Below are 23915 nucleotides of genomic sequence, written 5' to 3'. Positions count from 1 at the left end.
TGTTTTAGGAAGATTGATCCTATAATGGTGTGTTAGAAGAAACACAAGCACTCTGTCATCATGGGTTATGACATTCCTTACTTGCATCCTATGACGAATATTTGTTAGAGAGAATTTGAACCAGATTTTAGGGTAAGAGAGGAGGTGTTCAGGATTGTTTGGTTCATAAGGAACAGTGTCATCAAACAGGGTTCTGAAGGATTTAACCAACCTTAAGTCAAATTGGAATTCTTCAATGGTGACTCTAGATGAGACACAGCTTGTGGCTTTGACAATTGATGGGATGGTAACAAAAATGGGAAGTTTGAAAATTTCGGAGAGAATGGTATTTCCATCATCACTGATTTTGGCAAATTTCCAGAATTCTTTCACCAATATAGGAAAAACAAGACCTCGAAGCATTGTGAAATAGTTTGCCTAGTGTTGGGTTTGAGAGCTTCGTATTAATTCTCTTGCATCATCCATAAGAGAGGCAAGATTTGGATCTTTCTCAGAGATAATCCTTAGGTAGTTCACATCTCCACGGTAGGTTATGGCAAACATATTTTAAGAGAATTTGAAAGGGAGATGGAAAGGATAATAGGTGTTGTGTGAAGATGTTTTAGTGAGAGCTTTTTTAGATCTAAACTTAGTATATATAGAAGATGATGAAGAGATGTCACTCAATATGATAGGATTCTGATGCTCACTTATGAGTCTAGTCTTTTCTTATGATTTTTGGTGAGCATGCAGGAGAAGACAAAAGATAGTGACATACGTTTCAGTGTTAGAGTCACTTTTAGTTTGACTTAGATTTATTAAATAAATGTCTATTTGACTAAGAAATGTATGTGGTAGTTAAGGTTACAGTGCATGCATGGAGAATAGGACAGGCAATAGAGTAGGTGGCAATGAGTGCTAGACATGCTAAAAAAGGTCTATATAAATTCACATATTTTAATTAGTAGAGTAATAAAATAAAGGATTAGAAAGATCTGACCGTTTTTGAAGATACACATTTCTTCCTAGTCTTTACTAAGAGAGAGCATCTTCTGGTGTAATAATTCTGTCTGGTCTTTGCTTCAAAAATCTTGTTCTACATCTTCTATAATTTGATTTGATGAATTGAAGTTGACCAACTGGCTTGAGTCAGCCACACGTGTTTGACTTTGAATGTTTCACCAAGCACACTTCCTTCTTTTTGATGTCTTGAGCCTCTTACAATATGATCCACAAGCTTCTTTTGATATTTAGATACTTTCTTCAGAGTTTACATCTTGTTCTGACAACTTCTGATCATACTGAGTGTAGGAATTAATATTTGTTTTCTACTCAGTGTGGTTTTTCTCCTTCTGGATCTCTCTACACGATTAAGTGTTTGATTCTGAGATCAATAACAGATCCATGCTCTGATACCAATTGAAGGTGGAGAAAAATACAAGAAGGGGGGGGGGTTGAATTGAATTCTTTAAAATTTTATTTCCCTATCTATAAATCTTTTCTTTCTTCTTAGTATCTCATTTTCTGGATATGCTTAGATCATTATTGCGGAAGCATGTTAGAGATAACACGACATAACCAATGAGATACATATTCAATTTAACTTCTTAACTCCATCAGAACTTCTGACTACGTCAACGACAGTTCTGAAGATAATCAGTGTGAATGTTCTGAGTTAAATGAAGGATGCAGAAGATAAAGGACACATTCATTTTTATCCTGGTTCACCTTCTCAATAAGGCTACCTCCAGTCCACCCTCCTCAGGTGATTTTGCCTCTCTCAATAGAGGACTTAATCCACTATAATCAAACTGATTACAACTGCACAATCAACAGTCGTGACTGACTTCCTGCACAAGCTACCCGCGAGTGACTAACCCTAGATGATGAACTATTCAGTGATCTCAGCAAGATATAAAGTTCATCAACCTAGCAAAACCTGCACAAGCCAAATGCTCGTGACTAACCTTGCACAAGCCAATTGCTCGTGATTAACCCTAGACAATAAACCGTTCAGTGATCTCCACGAGATATAACGTTTATTGACCTAGAACCCTCCAAGAGTCTAACTAGATCTCAAGGACTTCTCAAGTATCCATATCAGAGGATACCTAAGGAACACCAATTCAATCAAAATTGTTCTTCTGGAGATTAGAAGTGTGCTTCTTAGTCAAGCAGATTTTCCCCTATTCTAAGTACATATGTTTACGACACTCTGACTAGAAGTCACTTATAGTGCCTAAACATTCTATCAGAAATTTTCTAAGATATAACACAATACGAGTAACAACTCTATGTGTTTTACAAATAATTACAAGACATAAAAAATATTCTTGTAGTCTTATTTTCTTCAACTTCTGGATGAGATATTCTTCTACTTCTGTAAGCAGATTAAGAGCAGCAGTTCTTGTACGAATTGCTTCTTGTTTATTGATCTTCATCTTCTTCTTCTTGAATACTGATCATTGAGCTTGTAATGACTGATGACATATTGATGATCATAAGTAAACATGAAACACTGTCGAGCAACAACTCAATGTATTCAGTTTCTTTATCATACAACATGAGAAGTGTATGGTTCGATCAAGTATTTGTGGATTTCTTTTAACTCTATTGGAGCATTCTGCAAAACATGCAGGATTTCCTTTTTCACTCCTTTGATTTTCTTTTCATAGGCTTATGATATGTATTTCAACATAATAGTTTTATCATACACTTTGTGTGTGTTGCCTCTGTTGGAGCAGCTTATTTTTGTTGTTGTAAGCAAGATGTATTAATAACAGAACAAAAGTCTGGTAAGTTACAAAAAGAGGCCGAAAAGACAACAGCAGAAAATTACACACCAAATAGTATCTAAGCTAGGTAAAGCAAAGGGTTTTTGCTAAACTCGTAGAAGTTACAATTGGGATGAGTAATATTCCCTATAAATGACCACCTCCAAAGAAGCGCTTTACACCCCCAAACGATATCTCTAACATTCCAAAATCCATCCTTAAAAATAATTTCATTCCTACACAACCAAATGCTCCAAATAATTGCCAACCATATACCTCCCGCCTTTCCCTTTTTAATATTCAGCTTTCTACAAGAGATATACCATCTAAAAAAAGCATTTAATCTTATGCTTATTGTTGCACCCCAAAATTTGCCCTCTTTATTTGTGCTATAAGTTATCCAAGACGTTTATTTCGTCGTTCGAAAAGGAAGAAAAATAATAAAGAGTTTTCATGGGTTTAAGAAGATATGGTGTGAAATATGGTTTATACAGTGGAAGTACGAGAAAATTCACAGGTCTTATTTGGGAGATGATATGAGCTTGGCTCTCGCGTAGCCCCGACTGTTTCGACGTTATCTACAACTTTCGTGTTTGGCTCATAAATCAATTCTTTGAGGAAGGCCGTCGAATTTGGGGTTTACGAGTAGTCAATCGTGCTGAACCGTAGGTTTTCGTACACTAAAAAATTCATATCTCACAATCCGCTCGTCCGATTCCCTCGAGATTTTAACTGTAGCTCCGTGCTATTATCCCCGACATTTCATATGTTTGGACCGTCAACCAAATATGCACCGAAAATACCCAGTATTTTGAAGAGCGTCGTGATTTTTCAGTGAAAAGTGTGTTTTCGGGTATGTCGCGACAAGTTTGAAAATTCATAACTTCTTAGATTTTTATCGTATGAGGTCCATTCCAGCGGCATTCTCTCGGAAATTTCGTTATCTTCGATTCTTCGTCACACGTGCTCTTTCGAATTTCGAGCCGAAGTTTGAGTTTTATCGCGTTCTTTGAACGGTACTTACGAAATTCTGCACAGTCGCACTAGATGAATCGGTGTTTCTCATCATTTAAATGCGCGTAATTTCTTCACCGCTTATCGGATTGAGACGATTATCGCGGCTACGAGTCACAAATATAGTCATCTTCGAGATGACGTTGGTACCATTTTCGAATTTCACACCGAGTCACATTTCCTCAAAAACGAGCCAAAAAAAGAGATATGTCGGGGGCATTTTTGATATTTCACCACTTACCCTATATAAATAATTTTCCCTCCTTTTCTCTCACAATTTCAATTCTCCAAAAAAATTCACAAACACTTTCTCTCATTCTCTCAATTCTCTCAAAATCAAAACACACAAATTACTAAAAAAAACTCCAACAACTTTCATCAATTTCTTAAGAACACAACACAAAAAAATGGATTGAAGCACATCAAAGATCTTCGTTCTCTCTCTCCCTCCACTCGCAATCTCCCTCTCTGGCCATACTCCCTCCGCGCAAGCACCGGCCAGCCACCACCTCGACACCGATCACCTTCTGCCGGACATCTACTCCTCTCTCTTACGTACACTATCATAAACAACAAGCATCAACTTCAATATTCATTTCCTCTTCATCTAGTGCCTCCAAATTCTTGCGGTAATTCTTACTAATGTTGTTATACTTGAGATGTAATTGCTTAGATTTTGGTATGTTTGACATAGGTTTGTGATTTGATTGTGTTAATATTGTTAGATCTAACAAGAATTATTGAATTGATGATTATAATTAGAATGTAGAATCTTGCACACAAAGTGTTTGTGTTACCGTGCAAGAGAGTTGTGTTGTGACTGTGGACATAAAATTCTAGCATATAAATTTAGCACTCAAAATATTTGATTGAATTCCTCATAGAATTTAGTATAAGGTGTTTTGCATAGGCTATACTCTTAGCATAGATTCTTGACTTTTGAAATAATATGGTGTGTATCAATTAGTAATAGTAGCTTGTATAATTTTTGTTGTGTTAATTTTCCGGATTGCCATGCTTTGTTAATACTTTAGTGTCAATTTGCCATATTGAGTATGATACTGGTATTGAAGTTTGATATAGGTGAGTTCTAGCCTAAGCATAATCTTCCCCTGTCCTAAAATTAAGAAAGACTTTGAGCTCATTTGTGTCCACATTTGAACGTTACTTTGAACATAACATGATATGCTGACTTGTAGTGCTATTTCTCAAATTCTATGCTACTAACAAGTTTGTTTTTTAAAATAAGTGATGACAGTTTGTTTTTGAAAGTTGAGATATAGATGTTTTTGTTAGCAATAGTCATGCTGAAATTGTGGAGTCTTTATGATTAAATAAAAAGGTTGATGATATATGTGTTGGTGTTTGTTCATATTGCTTGATGTTAATTGACAAGGACATTGTTGCATTTCGTTGCTAATTTGGAATTAATACAAAATGCTGGAAATTTAAGTTGTGAATTGATGATGTTGTTGACCTGTTATTTGAAAGAGAATGATGAATTGTAATTGTGTTGTAGTGCTGGAAGTTAAGTTGATTAATGGTGATGTAAGTTGTGTTGATGTTTGTTGTTTGTTCATGAACCAAAGTGCTATTAAAATGTGTAATAAAAAGAGTTTGTTTTAATCTTTTCGCTTGAGAAAACTAGTGAAAAATGTGTTGATATGAACTAAGATAGTGCTGGAAATTTTATGTGGATTTGTTGATGTTTGTTTCATAAGAGATTTGAAATTTGGAACTTGAGCTTGATTGTGAATATTTGTTGCTAAGTGTTGTTTGACTCATGGAATAATTGGACTATTTTTGGTAGTTTCTTTACTTGAAAATCTTGTTTTCATGCTATTTCTCTATTTGCAAATATGTGGTATCTTATACCAATCAATTTGAGACTTTGCATTGAACTTAAACATGTTTGTGAGCATTCATGGGACTGTTTTAATATTAGAATTATGCAGAATTTTTGCTTTGGTTCTATTGCTTAGCATTTTCATTCTCATAACTCCTAAAATTTGTCATTTTATTACACTTTTGACATGAAAATTGATATGTTGGGTTGTTGGTTGATTTCGAGTGATTATATGGTTTGATTAAGTGCTAATAGATGTGTTAGAGGTGCTGGAATTTTTCTGTTTCACTTGTTTGGTGTGTTTCTACTTGTTTTTGAGCTTACGCGCGCGGTATGTCGGCTTTACCAAATTGGTCATAACTTTTGATTTAGGAAGATTTTTGAGCATGTGAATAATGTTTTTCATACGTAATAATATTTCCGGAGCTGATGGTGAGGTTTATTTTCGGTTTCGGCCGACTTTTTTTACCATTTTCGATACTGCCTTTGTTCCGAAAGTCGCGCTTCCAGGCCGATTTTGTAAATTCTAGTTGCATATTTGACTTCTTTAGCACATTTTAACATTGCAATAAAATTTTAGTTTAATTCCGACAAGTTTAGTTTTTATCGTTTTTACCCGGTTTCTCCGTTTCGGTGTACCGTTTGACTTGTAAATGCTTGTTTTGGTTTCCATATTTTTAGTGTATATATTTGGTCTACTTTTGATTGCTTTCTCATGTTGCTATTTTGTTTTCATGTAGCTTATGCTTAACGAGTGTATTAATTGTTCAATTCTCGCTTAAAACGATATACTTTTGTTTCTAATGATGTCATGCCTACTTGTGGGTGTTGTTGTTGGTTCAAACGTTATTTTGTATATATTTTCTTATGCGCGTTGTTGCTGTCCCATTCGGGTTTTGATTTGCTTTCGCCGTATTTTCATTTTCTACTCCGTATTTCATTTTCGGTTTAGTTTATAACACACTGACGCAACTCCGATTGCGGATTTTTGTTATCTCTAACTTGTGTGCTAGTGTGCAAGGCATTTGGATAGTCACCGATCGACGCTCATTGTTTGAGTGTTCCGTTTTATTTGCGGGACACGGTTTCATTCATTCGTGTCGTGTTCTCATCTTGGAGACACGTTTCTATTACTTTATATCTGCTTGTTTGGATTGCTTGTTCCTCTTGCAGGTGTATTGTGATTGTGCTCGACGCACATGTCGACCTTTGTTTGCTCACATGGCTAATCGGTGTGCTGACTATTTGCTATTGCTTTTGCTAGCTCGCTCGCGGGATCCCTAATTTTCTTTCTCTCTTCGCTGCAGTTTACGGATCATAATCCGTTTGGTATTGATCCCGTTTCATTTGATTTTTCTTGCACTTTATCGCTTTTTTGCATCATCCTTTAACATGAGAAGTAGGACTTAGACATTCATCTGACCAAGTCCTCGAAATAGGCTCTGTTTTGTTGGTGTGTTTATATTTGTGCTTTGTGGAAGGGAGTCACGGTGTAATAAGACCTAGATGGCACTCCGTTAAGTCCTCACGGAAGGCATGCGGAAAGGGCTAGCAATCAACCCCTGCCCAGTCTCATCGAGTCCGTTCAGTATGTGCACGCTACGCGTTGCTTGCTTCTGAACCTGTACAAGATCTTGTTATCGAGTATGTCAGGAAAAGAGTTCATGCAACCGGACCCCCACACTTCCTATAACCCGCGTCGCTCGACGTTGATACTCGGTGTACGCACGCACCGTTTTCCTTTCTGATCCGTGACGGCTTGGTTGCTGAGAGGGACTCGCTCCTCTTGTCTATGGCTCGATCATTTTCGCGAGGTCTAATGCTTGGTTGACTCGGGTGATTCGCTCCCCTTGGCTATGGCGGGACCGCTTTTCTACTACTTGGCCAGTGCTAGTGGTTTGTTTGCTTTACGAGCGGAGCTCGTTTGTGTGATATTCTTGTTTGTTTTCTCCTTTTTCCCCATAGGTCGCTAGCTTAGTTTAGACTTGTACCCTTTGTATGATAACATAGGTAGCAAGCTTTCCCCCTCAGGTTAGGTTTTTCTCATGCATTCTTTAAAACACAAACCACACTATTTGATTTTCTTTTCTTAAGAGCTTGTTATTTCCGCTCCATTCCCAAGCCTAAGTCTCCAAAAGGTCGAGCAGCGGAGTGTGAATGTAACTTGTTCACCTAAAAAAAACACAAAACAAACAGAAATTAGTTAGCCGAGCTACGGTACCTCTGATTCCTCAAAAAGGATACGTAGGTAGCGGGGTAGGGCCCGTGCGAGTATAACTCTTTCTTTTCCCTACATTCTGCATTCATTTTAGTCCAGATTAGCGTAGATTTGTTACACACCCATAGTTTTAGACACAGGCGTGGATACCATCGAGTACGATGGGCGCGAGGTGTAACACCCGTATATTTTAATTTTTAATTTAAATGGAAATTTAATTAATAATTAGAATTATTGGTGATTTGTAGAATTTAATTGGAAAAGGATGGTTATGGTGTTGGGCCATGTGTGATGTTAAGGAATGAGGGGGTGTTATGTTAGTAAAGGTCTTATTCCAATTAAAGTTTATTTTATAAAATAATAAGAATTGGGAATAAGGGAAAGGAACGTGAAAAGCAGAGCAGAGGCGATGAGGGATTGGAAAGCTGGTACGTGAAGAGGAGCAATGGAGGGAGAGACCAATCAAGAATCTTTGGCTAAGGTAAGGGGGGACTCTCCGGTTATCATCTATTATCGTGTTCTTAGATAATAATATTGATTAGGGATGTTGTTGAGTCAATTGGATTATATGTCGGGTTTAGGGAGGTTATGAATTGATGAAAATTTGCATGGATTATTGATTGATTATGTGTTGTTTTAATGTGTGATGATGAATAATGATGCAATTGATGATTAACTGCATGTATATGATGTTTAGAGTCAGTTTTGGACTCAAATTGGGTGAGATCACAGGATCTGACGCAGACCTGAAAGTCTGTGAAATCGCCAGTTCGCGCCGCGTCCCCGTGTTGGCGCCGCGAAGGCGTACTTGTTTTCTCGCATCGCGCCGCGTGCATAGGTTGGCGCCGCGAACGTGTTTGTGTGCTTCAGGTCGCGCCGCGAAGTTTGGTTGCCCCGCGTGCTGTAGCGTTAGTCGTTTTCTTGGAAAAGTTAAATGATGTGTAACTTTCGAACCGTAGGCCCGTTTTTAGTGCCGTTTCGAGTACGATGAATCTTATGAGATAGCCTACGTGTTTAAATGATGGAATGAGGTGTGAATCCAATTATTCTTAAATATGATTTTATTTCTTGGTGAACGATGTATTGTACATATATGTGATGAGATGTGTTAAATACATGCTATGTTGAAATATTAATCATGTGACGATTTGTTTAATTGGATGATGTATTGTTGACATATATGATGAAATGTAACAATATAAGATGTTGTTTTGAGAAACATTATGATGTGATGAATTGTTGAGAATTGTATGATGTTGATCGATTTGATTTGGAATGATGTGGATACATGTGTGTTCTTCTTATTGATGACGATGATTGATGTGGACACACGTATGTTCTTTAATGATGATGATGATGATTGATTGTGATTGAATGATGTTAATATATATGAACATACTTGATAATGATGATGATGTTGATGATGATGATGATGATGATGATGATGATGATGGTATAAGTATGTTGTATATGTTGCATTCATTCATGTTCATTGATGATACTGTATCCATAAGGGTGTGTTGGATCAGTGAAGGGCATGATTCCCATTGTGTGGAATCTGTGCTGGCAGGGCCGTATCTTGATGATGTTGGATCGGTCATGGGTTATTCCCATTTGATGAGGTTAATCGTGTGCCCATGTGGGGTGTGAGCGATTGAAGGGCAGTATCATAGAGAGAAGTCCTGTGAATATGATTCACGAATTTTGGTACCACATGCATAGTGTCAGTTCATACATATGCATACTTTTATAACATGATTGGAAGTATTCCAGTGTTATAAATATTGATGACGTGTTGGTTGTGTGTTTTGTTGAATTAATGTTGAGTATGATTGTCTGTTTGAAAGATGTGTTTTGTTGACGTTTGTGTAAATGATGGATGTTCCTGATAATCTGAATACGATGAAATTGGGTGAATAATATAACTATGATGTGTTGTTATTTAAGATGCAATAATATTTGTTAACTGTGATGAGACTCACCCTTACTGTTGACATTTTCAGATTGAGGATAGCTGCTTTCAACTTGGTGATGAATTAGCTCATAAGTCGGTTTAGTTGTTGTGTCGGTGTCATGCTCTGATAGATGTAACACTGGGAACGCGATGTTTTGAGTTCCGATTATAACTCTATTGTTTATTTTATTTGAAGTCTGATACATTAACGATGTAATGTTGACTTGATGATTTGATTCCGCTGTGTAAACATGATTTTTATCTAATGAGTTATAATTCAGATGCTTCAGTGAATGCATGACATATGCCGAACGCGTGTTTTCTTTTATTTTTGAATTGTGACACCCTTTGCATGTTTACTCTGATTTAATTTTGTTAATTGCCGTGGGGTATTAGAGGGGTGTTACAATAGTGGTATCAGAGCAGGTCGGTCCGTCCGGCCAATTGTTGAGTCAGTTGAGTTGCGCGACAGTTGTATATTGTCGGCATTTTATTCCTTGGTACGCGACATGTGAGTGAATCACTGTCGGTACTTGGTTGTTTGTTGCAGGTGTTGGATTGAAACAAGTGGGGGAGAAGCTTCGCTTCTCGGTTACGTTTCAGTTGTAAGAAGATTGATTCAGTAGGCGGCTGTTGGCAACAGTGCGAGCGTTGTTGGAGTTTGTTGTTTCCCGAGTTGAAGGTGACATGGAATTAAGACTTCACTGGGAATTGAGTTGGAACATCTTGAAGGAAGATGATTAGAGGTAATTGACGGTTATTGTAAGAGAAGGAAATTGGAAAGTTGCGGTGTGTCAGCTCTACTGGTGTACTGCGAAGATGTCAGTTGAGTAGCTTTACGTCTCGGAAGAGATTCAGCTGCAAGTTGGCAAAGAGGATTGCTGTCGTAATGTTCCAGAAATCGTACTTCGGCGATAGGATGTGTTGCTCAAGTCATAAGAATGTTTGGAAGTGAAGAGGTACGATAAGGGGCTGTTTGGAATGTGATAGGGTTGAGGAGAATGAGTTTTGGAGAGAGATTTTCGTAAGCAAAACGCAGGAAAATTGCTGAATAGCTGCGGAACTTCGAAAATTCATAACTGGAGTTCTGGATATCCGAATTGAGTTCCGTTTGAAGCGTCGGAAAACTAACGAGATGAACTTTATTATAAAAATAGTTGCAGCAGCTGTAACATATTTAATTGTGACAGGATGACGTTGGAAAGAGGTGAAGTTACGGTTACTCTTGTTCTTATAACTAGACTTGTTTATTGGTACTGCACGGGATGTCAGTGTCGGTGTTGAATGGATAGAAGGAATAATTAGAAGGTTTGTTGAGGAGTAATTTTAAGAATTGAATTTATCAATTGAGGAGTTTTGGATATATCGTATAGAGTGCCGCTGCATGATGTCAGTGTTGCATTTTTCGGGCGATGATTGGAAAATTCATATCTTGAGTTCCGAGTGTCGGATTAATGTGCCGTTTGAACCTACGAGGAGGAGGGATTGTGTTCTAATTTATGGAAGAGTTATAAATACAGTAGAGTGACCCTATGAGGAGAGGTTCTGAAGTCGGTTATGGAAGTGTGAAACTTGTTGAATAAGAATGCCTACTACCGCGATTGTTTGAAACAACGTGGAGTAGAACATGTTGTTGATGAATAAGTCGACGAGATGTTCGGTCACAAAGATGATTTGAATACCGATGGATTTTAGTGAATGAGTAAATTAGTAGTAAAGGTGAAGTAAACTTTAGAACCCTTGGAATCGTATTTGTGATGGCAAAGTAACGATAAGTATAAAAGAAGAATTGTAGGGAATTTCTAACATTTGTTGACGTGAGGAAGACTTTGTTGAGATTCCGAGTGGGATGATATTTGGACGTGAAGGATGTAATAGAATTTGGATTAAAACCACGAGTTATGAATGTTGTGCTATTGTGTTGCGTAAGAAGTCTTTAAAATGTCGGTACTAATGATGAATGAGTTGGATTTAATTGGACAATTTAGAGACTTGAGTTAGTATGTGAAGGCACTCCTAATAGTGTTAGATTGAGTATGCTAGAAGATGACTAGTGGTATTCTTAACGAGATTAGAGAAGGTCAGAAGGATGATGTTAAGTTGATCGATAGGTTGACTTTGAATTACCAAAGTAAAGGCGGTGAATTCAGAATCGACGAAAACGATGTAATGAGGTTGAGTGATTGGATTTGTGTAACTGATGTTTTGAGCTTCAGAAGGATATTCTAGAAGGACACCGTAGTGAATTATTGGACTATGACGATGTTAATGAGTTTGGGTGCAAACTCGGAAAGGGACACTATTATGTAGTAACGACGGTTTATGCTTAAATATGATTTTCAACTAATATTAACAAATTTAGGACTTGATCACCCTAAATCTCTTGTTGGTAGTAGATGGAATCATATAGAAGAGATAAGCTTGTTTTGTTACCTTAATGGTTTAAGATGTGACGAATGCTAAGCCGTGAGAACAATCACTCACTATGTTGTGTGAACTTATGAAAAAGTGAATATGAAAGAGTGCAACATGGTGGATGATGACTTAAGACGGGTAATCAGAGTCGCGCACCGAAAGTGTGATGTAGAGTAGTGTTATGAGTACTACTTGTGGCAAGTGAGGAATTAATATGTCGGAAGCCTACATAGAGAATATGTCTTGATCTATATGTTGGATTTAGAATCCAGTGGATGTAAGGATGTCGTGTCGAAGAATTATAACTCTTTTGAATAATTGTCGAGATGATGAATATGTTATTACGGTTGTACGTAGTTAACGAGTATGTATTCGGCGAAATTAAAACGAAGAGTTGATACTATATGATGTTGTACTAATTTTGTGTTGTTATTAAGGTGATATTGTAGATTCCAAATATAATGAGTAATTACACTCTATGAAGGACGGAGTGGATTTAATTCTTAAAGAAGAGTGGGATTCAGTTTGAGCTATTATGTAAGCAATGGTATATCGAGGCTGATGAGTGTGATTATAACTACTTGTGCGTACTCGTTCCGATGGTGAGAATGTTTTAATAGATGAAGTAAATCAGGAATTTGTTTTTGAGTGCGAGTAAGTATTACTGAGTGGTAAATTGGTACCATGAAAGATGAAGAATGATTCTTGAACGAATAAGTAAAGAGAGTCGGGATCAGGTAAAACTCAGAAATCTATTTGGTATAGATGATTGTGATGAGTAATCGGAGTAGTGTGGAAAAAGCGGAATGTAAAGTGTTGGATAATCGATGGCTTGACTTATGAGGAGTCAGATAATTGGAATTCAATGGTATAGGAATATGAGTATTGAGTTTCTTGAAGGAAGCGGTTGGGGAAAAGTGTAGGTATTACCTTATCACTCAAATAGAAAAGTGTGTCTGAGGATGATAAGTTCAGTAGATGGTATGCATTACTGCAGTGTTGGTCAGTGTGATCATACTATAGATTGTGTAATTGTATCACTCGGTTGTTAAGCGTATTATATGGGTTATACCTCAATGTTCTATTGTTGTTAACCTTTTGGAGATATAGCGAGTGGTATACTTTGGGATGGTCAAATGCGACGTAAGAACCGGGATTTATATGTATGAAACATGTTTCCTGTTGGTTATGTCAGATGGATTGACTGATGATAATGTTAATTAGGAGCTGGAGAGTCGGGTGAAGGACCCTTATACGAGCTGGTTACTTGAGGTATGTTTTCGATGACGAAAACTCTTTTAGTGGGGGAGAGTTGTAACACCCGTATATTTTAATTTTTAATTTAAATGGAAATTTAATTAATAATTAGAATTATTGGTGATTTGTAGAATTTAATTGGAAAAGGATGGTTATGGTGTTGGGCCATGTGTGATGTTAAGGAATGAGGGGGTGTTATGTTAGTAAAGGTCTTATTCCAATTAAAGTTTATTTTATAAAATAATAAGAATTGGGAATAAGGGAAAGGAACGTGAAAAGCAGAGCAGAGGAGATGAGGGATTGGAAAGCTGGTACGTGAAGAGGAGCAATGGAGGGAGAGACCAATCAAGAATCTTTGGCTAAGGTAAGGGGGGACTCTCCGGTTATCATCTATTATCGTGTTCTTAGATAATAATATTGATTAGGGATGTTGTTGAGTCAATTGGATTATATGTCGGGTTTAGGGAGGTTATGAATTGATGAAAATTTGCATGGATTATTGATTGATTATGTGTTGTTTTGATGTGTGATGATGAATAATGATGCAATTGATGATTAACTGCATGTATATGATGTTTAGAGTCAGTTTTGGACTCAAATTGGGTGAGATCGCAGGATCTGACGCAGACCTGAAAGTCTGTGAAATCGCCAGTTCGCGCCGCGTCCCCGTGTTGGCGCCGCGAAGGCGTACTTGTTTTCTCGCATCGCGCCGCGTGCATAGGTTGGCGCCGCGAACGTGTTTGTGTGCTTCAGGTCGCGCCGCGAAGTTTGGTTGCCCCGCGTGCTGTAGCGTTAGTCGTTTTCTTGGAAAAGTTAAATGATGTGTAACTTTCGAACCGTAGGCCCGTTTTTAGTGTCGTTTCGAGTACGATGAATCTTATGAGATAGCCTACGTGTTTAAATGATGGAATGAGGTGTGAATCCAATTATTCTTAAATATGATTTTATTTCTTGGTGAACGATGTATTGTACATATATGTGATGAGATGTGTTAAATACATGCTATGTTGAAATATTAATCATGTGACGATTTGTTTAATTGGATGATGTATTGTTGACATATATGATGAAATGTAACAATATAAGATGTTGTTTTGAGAAACATTATGATGTGATGAATTGTTGAGAATTGTATGATGTTGATCGATTTGATCTGGAATGATGTGGATACATGTGTGTTCTTCTTATTGATGACGATGATTGATGTGGACACACGTATGTTCTTTAATGATGATGATGATGATTGATTGTGATTGAATGATGTTAATATATATGAACATACTTGATAATGATGATGATGTTGATGATGATGATGGTATAAGTATGTTGTATATGTTGCATTCATTCATGTTCATTGATGATACTGTATCCATAAGGGCATGTTGGATCAGTGAAGGGCATGATTCCCATTGTGTGGAATCTGTGCTGGCAGGGCCGTATCTTGATGATGTTGGATCGGTCATGGGTTATTCCCATTTGATGAGGTTAATCGTGTGCCCATGTGGGGTGTGAGCGATTGAAGGGCAGTATCGTAGAGAGAAGTCCTGTGAATATGATTCACGAATTTTGGTACCACATGCATAGTGTCAGTTCATACATATGCATACTTTTATAACATGATTGGAAGTATTCCAGTGTTATAAATATTGATGACGTGTTGGTTGTGTGTTTTGTTGAATTAATGTTGAGTATGATTGTCTGTTTGAAAGATGTGTTTTGTTGACGTTTGTGTAAATGATGGATGTTCCTGATAATCTGAATACGATGAAATTGGGTGAATAATATAACTATGATGTGTTGTTATTTAAGATGCAATAATATTTGTTAACTGTGTTGAGACTCACCCTTACTGTTGACATTTTCAGATTGAGGATAGCTGCTTTCGACTTGGTGAGGAATTAGCTCATAAGTCGGTTTAGTTGTTGTGTCGGTGTCATGCTCTGATAGATGTAACACTGGGAACGCGATGTTTTGAGTTCCGATTATAACTCTATTGTTTATTTTATTTGAAGTCTGATACATTAACGATGTAATGTTGACTTGATGATTTGATTCTGCTGTGTAAACATGATTTTTATCTAATGAGTTATAATTCAGATGCTTCAGTGAATGCATGACATATGCCGAACGTGTGTTTTCTTTTATTTTTGAATTGTGACACCCTTTGCATGTTTACTCTGATTTAATTTTGTTAATTGCCGTGTGGTATTAGAGGGGTGTTACACGAGGGGTGCTAGCACCTTCCCCTCGCGTAACCGACTCCCTTACCCTTTTTCTCTAGTCGTGAGACCGTTGTTTTGTTTTGTGGTTTGTTTGCATTCCCTTCCTTTTTAGGATAAATATGTTAGTGGCGACTCTGTTGATTTTCGCGGTAGCGACCCTTATTTTTGGTGGCTCACGTTATTTCCCTCTCTTCAGCGTATGTCTTCTATCATAGTCTTGTTCCTTTTATAGAAGTCTGTTATTACCGTTGGAATATTTCCGGTTAACCATATTTGAACATAGCATTTAATGCTTGCCGTAGACTGAATGATTACACACCTATTTCCAAGGTGAATCTTATCTTTTGGTAGCGTGTTCTCCTTGTTTTTCTTCTTTCAAGATAGTTTCTCTTGGTAGTGTGTTTCCAACCTGTTGTCAAAATGTAGGCAACAATAGATGTCATAATTTTGTCTTTGCATTGAGTAACGTGATAAATTGCATGTGATTTAATTGGAGCAATTTATACTGTTCTTCTAAGCATCTGAATACAGAGTCAAAACTTCTGTTGTTGTGAATGTTGATGTTGCTTATACTTCCGAGGAAGCTTAATATTCTTTGTAATGTCAAGCCTTTGTTTCTACAATGACTTATGATCTTCTGTAATTGATTGTTGAATTCTTGCTCTTTCTAAAGAACTTCTGACCATTTATTCATGTGATCTTTTTGTTGTAATGAGTTCTTCATGTTAATGATATTTCTGTTTAATTCCTTGAAGATTGTCTGAATTCCTTTCTGATGATGTCGTGTATAATGTCTTCACACTTAATGAAAGCATTAGTAGTAAAATTGTTACTCACAAAATATATGCTTGTTATCATAAAAACCAGATTCTGAACATAGATTCTCAATCTTGTTCTAACAATCTTCCCCTTTTTGATGATGACAAAAAACATGTATTTTGATGGAAAAGTTTTATGAGGTGATAATAATTAAGCAAGTATATTTCATCCCCTTTTTATATGTTCAATCAAGCAACTTATTTTATACATCATATTCTCTCTCCCCCTTTTTGTCATAATCAACAAGCTATAAAGAATGTAAGGTGAAATGATGCAGGTTTAAGAACTATTTTCTCCCCCTGAGATGTATAATCTCCCCCTGAGTTAGATAACCATATAAACTTATGTCTTTCACATAGCTCCCCCTAAACTAGGTAGTCTTAAGAGTTATGTATGAATATCAATGTATCTTTCAATTGATTTTAGTTCATATATATCTTTTTCTGTTTCATAATTAAGAATGTTGCAAACAATTTAAATATTCAGCATATAACATAAAGAACAATTAAACATTTGAACAAAACATTATATTGAATTCAAAGACAGTTACAATTGAGAATAATCAAAAGCAAATTCTTTACACCTATAACTAGACTTAATGTTACTCCTAGCTAACGCAGTTTGTCTAAGGTGAGTGTGAATTCCAGCTTTCTCAATTAATTCAGAGATGATTCGCCCATAGGGTATGATAGCAAGTCTCCTGAGAAGTTCTGGAAGACAAAACAGCTTCCTTCAGATGGGTAAAGATGATAGCTGGCAGGTTTACCCTACGGCCATAACGAAGATAGATGGCAAGATATCTATCTCGTGAGGATAGAATGAGAAGGTGGAGAAAAACACAAGAGGGGATTGAATTGTGTTCTTTATCAATTAAAATTCCCTTTCTTTAATTTCTTTTCTTTCTCTTAGTATCTCATCTTCTGGATATGCTTTTAATATTGCAAAAGCATGCTTGGAATGGAATTGCATAACCAATGAGATAATCAATTTAACTTTTTTATATCATTAGAACTTCTTACTTGTCTCAGTACATTTCTAAGGATATTCTGCGTGAATGTTCAGAGTTAAATGAATTATGCAAAAAGTAAAAGACACGTTTATTTTCATCCTGGTTCACCTTCTGAATAAGGTGTCATACCCCAAAATTTGCCCACCATCTTTTAAGGTATCCTGACCTAAATAATTTCCTCAGACATATATGGTCATCAGATACTCAAGGCTACACAAGGATTGCAAGCATGTTCACTCTCCTCCTAAGCAATGAGGACCAAAATTAGGGTTTGGATTTAATCAAGGAAAATGGGACCTCTGAGACCCCAGGTGGAATTCATGGCCTCCCATATGCTTTAAAGTATCCTCATTCCAATTTTCAAGCCCTGACTCATAAGATTGCTCATTCAACTGCTCAAATGGTCAACAGTCGACCAATTTGACCTAAAAGTCAACTTTGGTCAAATAACAGTCAAAACTCCTGATTTTTTGTCAACATCAACATTTGGAAGTCACATTCATCATTTGATAAAGGGTTGATCATAATTCATCAAGGATAGTTCAGAAATCATCAAAATTCCAAGTTACTAAATTAGGGTTTCTAGGAGAAAGTCAACCCAACTATGACCGATCATATCTCTCTCATACTTTATCATAAATTCCCCAACTAAAGCCCATTCTCAAGGAAATTTCATTATCTACAACTTTGGTGTTGGGCTCAAGACCAAGAAATGCTTCATTTGAGAGGTATGGATCAAAACATTATAGGTCCTTATAAAAGTCAACAAAAAGTCATCTTTTTGCAAAGAAGTGTACATGAACATGGAAACTTCAATGAAGATGAAAACAAAAGGAGTGTTTAGAGGACCCTTTGATCTTTCTAAAAAGTCTAAGAAGATTCAAAAAGGTTGAAATTTGAGCAAGATACAAATTGCACAAGTTGGGCATTTTGAAGAGGTGCATGAAGAAAAATATTTGTCAAAATCAATTTTCTTCCAAATGGGCCCATATTCTTTTGATCCAAACTTGTTCCTAAGCCTATCCACGACTCCTAAGTCCAATTACATTCCACATTGCCATTTATTTTATTTATTTTTGAATTAATTCATTAAAACTCAATTTTATTTAAAATAAAATACAGATACAAGGAGTATGCATGCAAGGCTTTGGATTTAAGTACCTTAATGACCAAGAGAGCCCATGGATAACCATGGATGGAAAGGGTGCTAACACCTTCCCTTTTCATAACTTACCCCCTGAACTCTTTTTCTCAAAAGGTCTTTCCTGTACTTTTATACCTTTCCTAAGTTGGACAAAATAAAAGTCGGTGGTGACTTTTGCTCACCGCAACATTGCTTGCGAAATAATAAATTCAATTCTCCCACCGTGTTACATAAGGCTACCTCCAGTCCACCTTCCTCGAGTGATTTGCCTCTCAATAGAGGTCTTAATCCACTATAACCAAACTTGATTATATATGCATGATCCTTTGTCGTTACTAACAACCTGCACAGCCAACTGCTGTGACTAACCCTGCACAAGCTACCCGCGAGTGACTAACCCCTAGATGACTGAACCGTTCAGTGATCCCTTCAGGATATAACGCTCATCAATCTAGTAACTCTGCATAAGCCTACTGCTTGTGACTAACAGCAATGGACTATTCACTGAACTGATTAACAGATATAACATCCATTGACTCATGGAATTCTGACCTTAACTTGGTCTCCAAGAGAATTTCCATAATGACCACCATCATTGTCTTCTCAAGCTTCTGACCTTTACTTGGTCTCTCAAGGCATCATCTCCAAATTAAATTGGTTTTAATACAGTGCTTCTTGATAAGCAAATATTCTAGTTACAAACTATATGACAAGTAATCACTTTTAAGTGAATAATCATTGGAGTCTTCTTGTCTGCATCTTCTGATGAGATCCATTGCTTGGTATAAGTTGGGAGAGTAAGAATATTAGCTTCAGATGTTGAGAGCTTCTTCAAGTTGATCTTCATTTTTAATTCTTCTTTAAAGACAGATTGTGAACAAAGTATCTATTCAAAGTTGCATTTTATTTTGATCTCATATTCTTCTCTTCAAGCAGATTAAGAACAACAGTTCTTATTCAAGTTTGCTTCTTGTTTTGGTCTTTTATTCTTCTCTTCAAGTAGATTAAGAACAACAGTTCTTATTCATGTTTTCTTCTTGTTTTGGTCTTCTATTATTCTTTTCAAGCAGATTAAGAACAACAGTTCTTATTCAAGTTTGCTTCTTGTTTTGGTCTTTTATTCTTCTCTTCAAGCAGATTAAGAACAACAGTTCTTATTCAACTTTGCTTCTTGTTTTGATCTTCTATTCTTCTCTTCAAGCAGATTAAGACAGCTGTTTTGTAGTTTTTGCAAAGACAGTGTTTCTGATAGCTTCTTTTTAAGCTTCTTAACCATTTTTCAGTTTTGAGCACTACATCTTCTTGAACCACCACACTTTTCAATAATGAATCTTTCTTCTATTTGTACTCTTTAGATTGTATCCGTTATCTTGATCTTTGGAGAGCACATTAAATGCTTGCGTGTTGCTTTCTTACTTTTGTTTTCTCCAACGAGCTGCATGTGGGTTGCTTTCTTCAATCAACCTCGGGAGTTGTTCCATTTAAGTGTTGTAGGTGTATGGCTAATGATTATGTTTTTAACGACTTTTTCTCTTGATTCTGAATGTAGTTGTCTTTTGTTCATTTGTAGACTAAGGTTGTATCTTCTTTCAAGGTTCTCATATGACTTTGTTGTTTGTTGCTTTTTATCTGTCTTTTGCGTGCACCTTTAGAACTTCTGATGATCTTCTGCCTAACTTCATGTATTATTTTCTGATACCGTTATTGTGAATGTTGTATACGGATTTCAACATAATATCTGCATATTTCAATGAAGTCATTAGTAATAAAATTGTTACCCATAAAATATATGCTTGTTATCATCAAAACCAGATTCTGAACATAGATTCCCAATCTTGTTCTAACAATCTCCCCCTTTTTGATGATGACAAAAACCATGTATTTTGATGGAACAATTTTATGAGATGATAATAATTAAGCAAGTATATTTTATTCCTATTTATATGTTCAATCAAGCAACTTATTTTTCATTAAAATCCATTATTTTTTCTCCCCCTTTTTGTCATAATCAAAAAGCGTTTAAGAGGGTTGGATGAGATTTTTTATAAAAAAAAAGTAATTCTCCCCCTGAGATGCATAGACTCCCCCTGAATTGGATAACCCTATGAATTACTTTCTGATTTTTGGCTCCCCCTAAAATGAGTACTTAAGTTTGTTCCTTAAGAAGATTGGTATATGTAGCTGTGCATGAACTCTTCTGCTAGAAGTTCTGAAGATTTAAATATTCTCCTCCTTTTTGAAGTATTACTAATTTCGCACTTTCTGATATTTCACCTTTATGATTACTTATAAGATTTTTAAATGCTGTAATCGATTGCAAGCAATGACCAAGATGCATAAAACAAAACACATAGAGATGTTCATAAAACAAAAATCAAGACAATCCACACAATAAGCAAAGTATTAAATATCACAAACTAGGACTAAATCATAAATTCAAACAGAAATAGAATCTAAGGATGTTTAGGGACGAGAGTTAGCAAGAGATTTTTGATTTCATTAGTAGACTCCTTTTGTCTCATCATCCATGATTTGAATTACCTGTTGGTTGCGTCCTGCTTGGCTAGACATTTTCTGACTTCTGCATTTTCCTTCTTGAGTTCATTTAGCGTTTCAAGCATCTTGTCAGTTTTGTCACTTGCAACACTTGCAAGCACAGAGGAAACTGTGAGAACATTTGGAGATAACTGATTTGCATTCACTCTCCAGGTTTGTATTCTTCCTTCAAAAATGTCTTCAGGCACTTCAGATGGAATTTTCTTTATCAGGGCTAAGGAATTTGTTTGATTATCATCAATATCCATGTGCTTAGAAGATGTAGAACTGGGAGTGTTGCTGATAACTAGAGGAGGTTTTAGGGCCCAAAGATCCATCACAAGAGTGATGACAGCATTCAGATACTCAGAAAATTTCTCATTAGCATGAGTGCGACATACTTCTTTGAGTTTAAGAGACTTAGAGTTGAATCTCCTTCTAAGTGTATCACAAAGGGCTTCTGAGGCCACTGGACTCCCATTTGTGGCACAGTCAGCTTTTAATCTTGCAATCCATCCCTGCATCTCAGTTTCAAAATTCTTGAATAATATATCAACATCTGTTGGGAGGGGTTCAGCATGATGGTGTTCATGGGTAAGTTCTGGATTTGGTTCAGATGTCAGTTCTGGTTCAGGTTCAATGGATTGATCTTGTTGTTGGTTGGGGAATTGCTCTTGTTCTGGTTGTTCATTTTCTGGTTCAGCAGACTGTTCAGTTTGAGGTTCACTGATTTTGGTTGGCTGAGATTCTGGAGTTGAAGTTTATGAGATTATTTGGGGTGAGTTTGCAGTGTGAACTGGTGAATTTTGTGGTGAGGGTGAGGCTGAGATGATTTGAACTTCAGGTGAGAATGAGCTGACAAAATCATTTGGAAAAGAATGAGGTGAAACGGTTTTAATTAAGTGTGGTGGAGTTTGTGTGATTGATTCAGCAAGAGTGTTGTATGTTTGAACATTGGGTAATACTGTTGCTAAAGGGCTGGTAATCCCAGGAATGTTCCATGATCCTTTATACCACTCATAATGTTTAGCAATTTGGCTTATAGGTTGAGGTCTGATTTCAGATGATTCTGAATAGACATTTTCAATATGGAATGGTGGATCATTTCATGAGAATGGTGAGGCTTCTGATTCAGAAAAGGCTGTGGATACAATTTCTTTTTGAGGTGGATTTTCAGGTGAGTTTAGATTTGTTGGTGAGGGAGTGGTGACAGGTTTTTCCTGTTGAATTTCTTGTGAAGTGATTTTTATTTGGGTTCCAACAGTTTGTGTGGGTGAGGATTCTTTTTGATTGGAAGATTGAATATTTGTTTCTTTTGGATTTTCTAGAATGTTGGGAATGGTTAGAGGAGCAAAGGTCTGAGTTTCTTGTTGCTGGGTGGCAGCAATGGTTTTTGTTGGCTTGGATGATCCAGTTAATTTTGACACAAAATTGTCAACGTCTGAAAGCAGTTGTTCTATGTTTTGATTTTCTGGAGGACTAGTGGGATTGATTTATACTAAAGGAATAACAGGAGATTTTGAGGATTGGTGGACAGGGGATTCAATGGTTTGTGGCTCAGGTAAGACAGATGTTTCAACATTATAAGGATTAGAAGCAGAGATGAAGGTAGAAGGATTACCTGAGAGCTTTTTCTTCTTTCCATTATGATCTTTGGTAGATGTTTCTCCTTCTGCCACCTTTCTTTTCTTGGATTTCTTCTGAATTTCTGGAATAGGATCATTTCTGCACTGAAGCTAGGTTGGATCAATTGGTATGCCTGCTTGCTTGTTTAGTTCGATAAAATTAAGAATGATGTCTAGAGTATCTCCAGCATTGAATAGAGGGAAATCATTGATCTGGACTCTCCTTTGATTAATGAAGTTTTCTGTATAGGAAGTGGGTGGACAGACAATCTTATCGATGATCTTCATTTTATTAAGGTTCTTTCCACTAAGAGTTTTTCCACAAATTGGTTCTAATTCTTCCACCAGGTTTGCTTCTGCTAAGTGAGCAACTAGGCCATTTTCAGTCAGAATGTCTGAAATCAATCTTGAAAGAGGAATCCAGTTTCTATGAACCTTAACCTTCCGATTTTCTCTGGATTCATTGACATGAGCCCATAAATGTTTGAAAAGAATATACGGTAGATCAATCTTGATGTCTTTTCCTAGACAGTAGAGTAGAAATTGTTGATCGGTATTGACATAGTCTGAAGAGCTTGTTACTTTTCTGTGGAAGATAAAGCCCAGAAAAATATTTGCGCAAACTTGGTAATATTCCTTCATCTTTTTGAATTTTAGGGAAGGTTTTCCATTCTTAAAGATCTCAGTATAAACTTCTTCCATATCCGGTCTTCCGTCAGCAACTCCAACTACTCCTTCTTCCTTAAGACCGAGTAATTTTCCGATTAGGTTTTTTGTAATAACGATTTGCTTGCCTATAACCATTGATAAAATTGCCTTGGGTGTAGTGACTGCATGGATCCAAAATTCTTTGAGAAGACGAGGAAAGACTGGTCCGATTAATCTATCAAAGAAACTTTCCCAACCTTGAAACCTAACTGCGGGTAATAAATCAATCCCGTTTTCTTTGATGTTAGACAAGTCCACCATGTACTCGCAGATAACTTATATTTTATCTACGGGAAGTAGCATTGTTCTTTGTGGTTCAATATAACCTTTAGGTAGTGGGTTGTTTTGATGGGATGACGACGCGGAAGACATTGATGAGCGGTTGAGGTAGTTGAG

The sequence above is a fragment of the Vicia villosa genome, linkage group LG5 (assembly GCF_029867415.1).
Source record: "Vicia villosa cultivar HV-30 ecotype Madison, WI linkage group LG5, Vvil1.0, whole genome shotgun sequence".
NCBI lineage: Eukaryota > Viridiplantae > Streptophyta > Magnoliopsida > Fabales > Fabaceae > Vicia > Vicia villosa.
The sequence above is the reverse complement of the archived record's forward strand: the minus strand, read 5'-3'. Positions refer to the sequence as shown.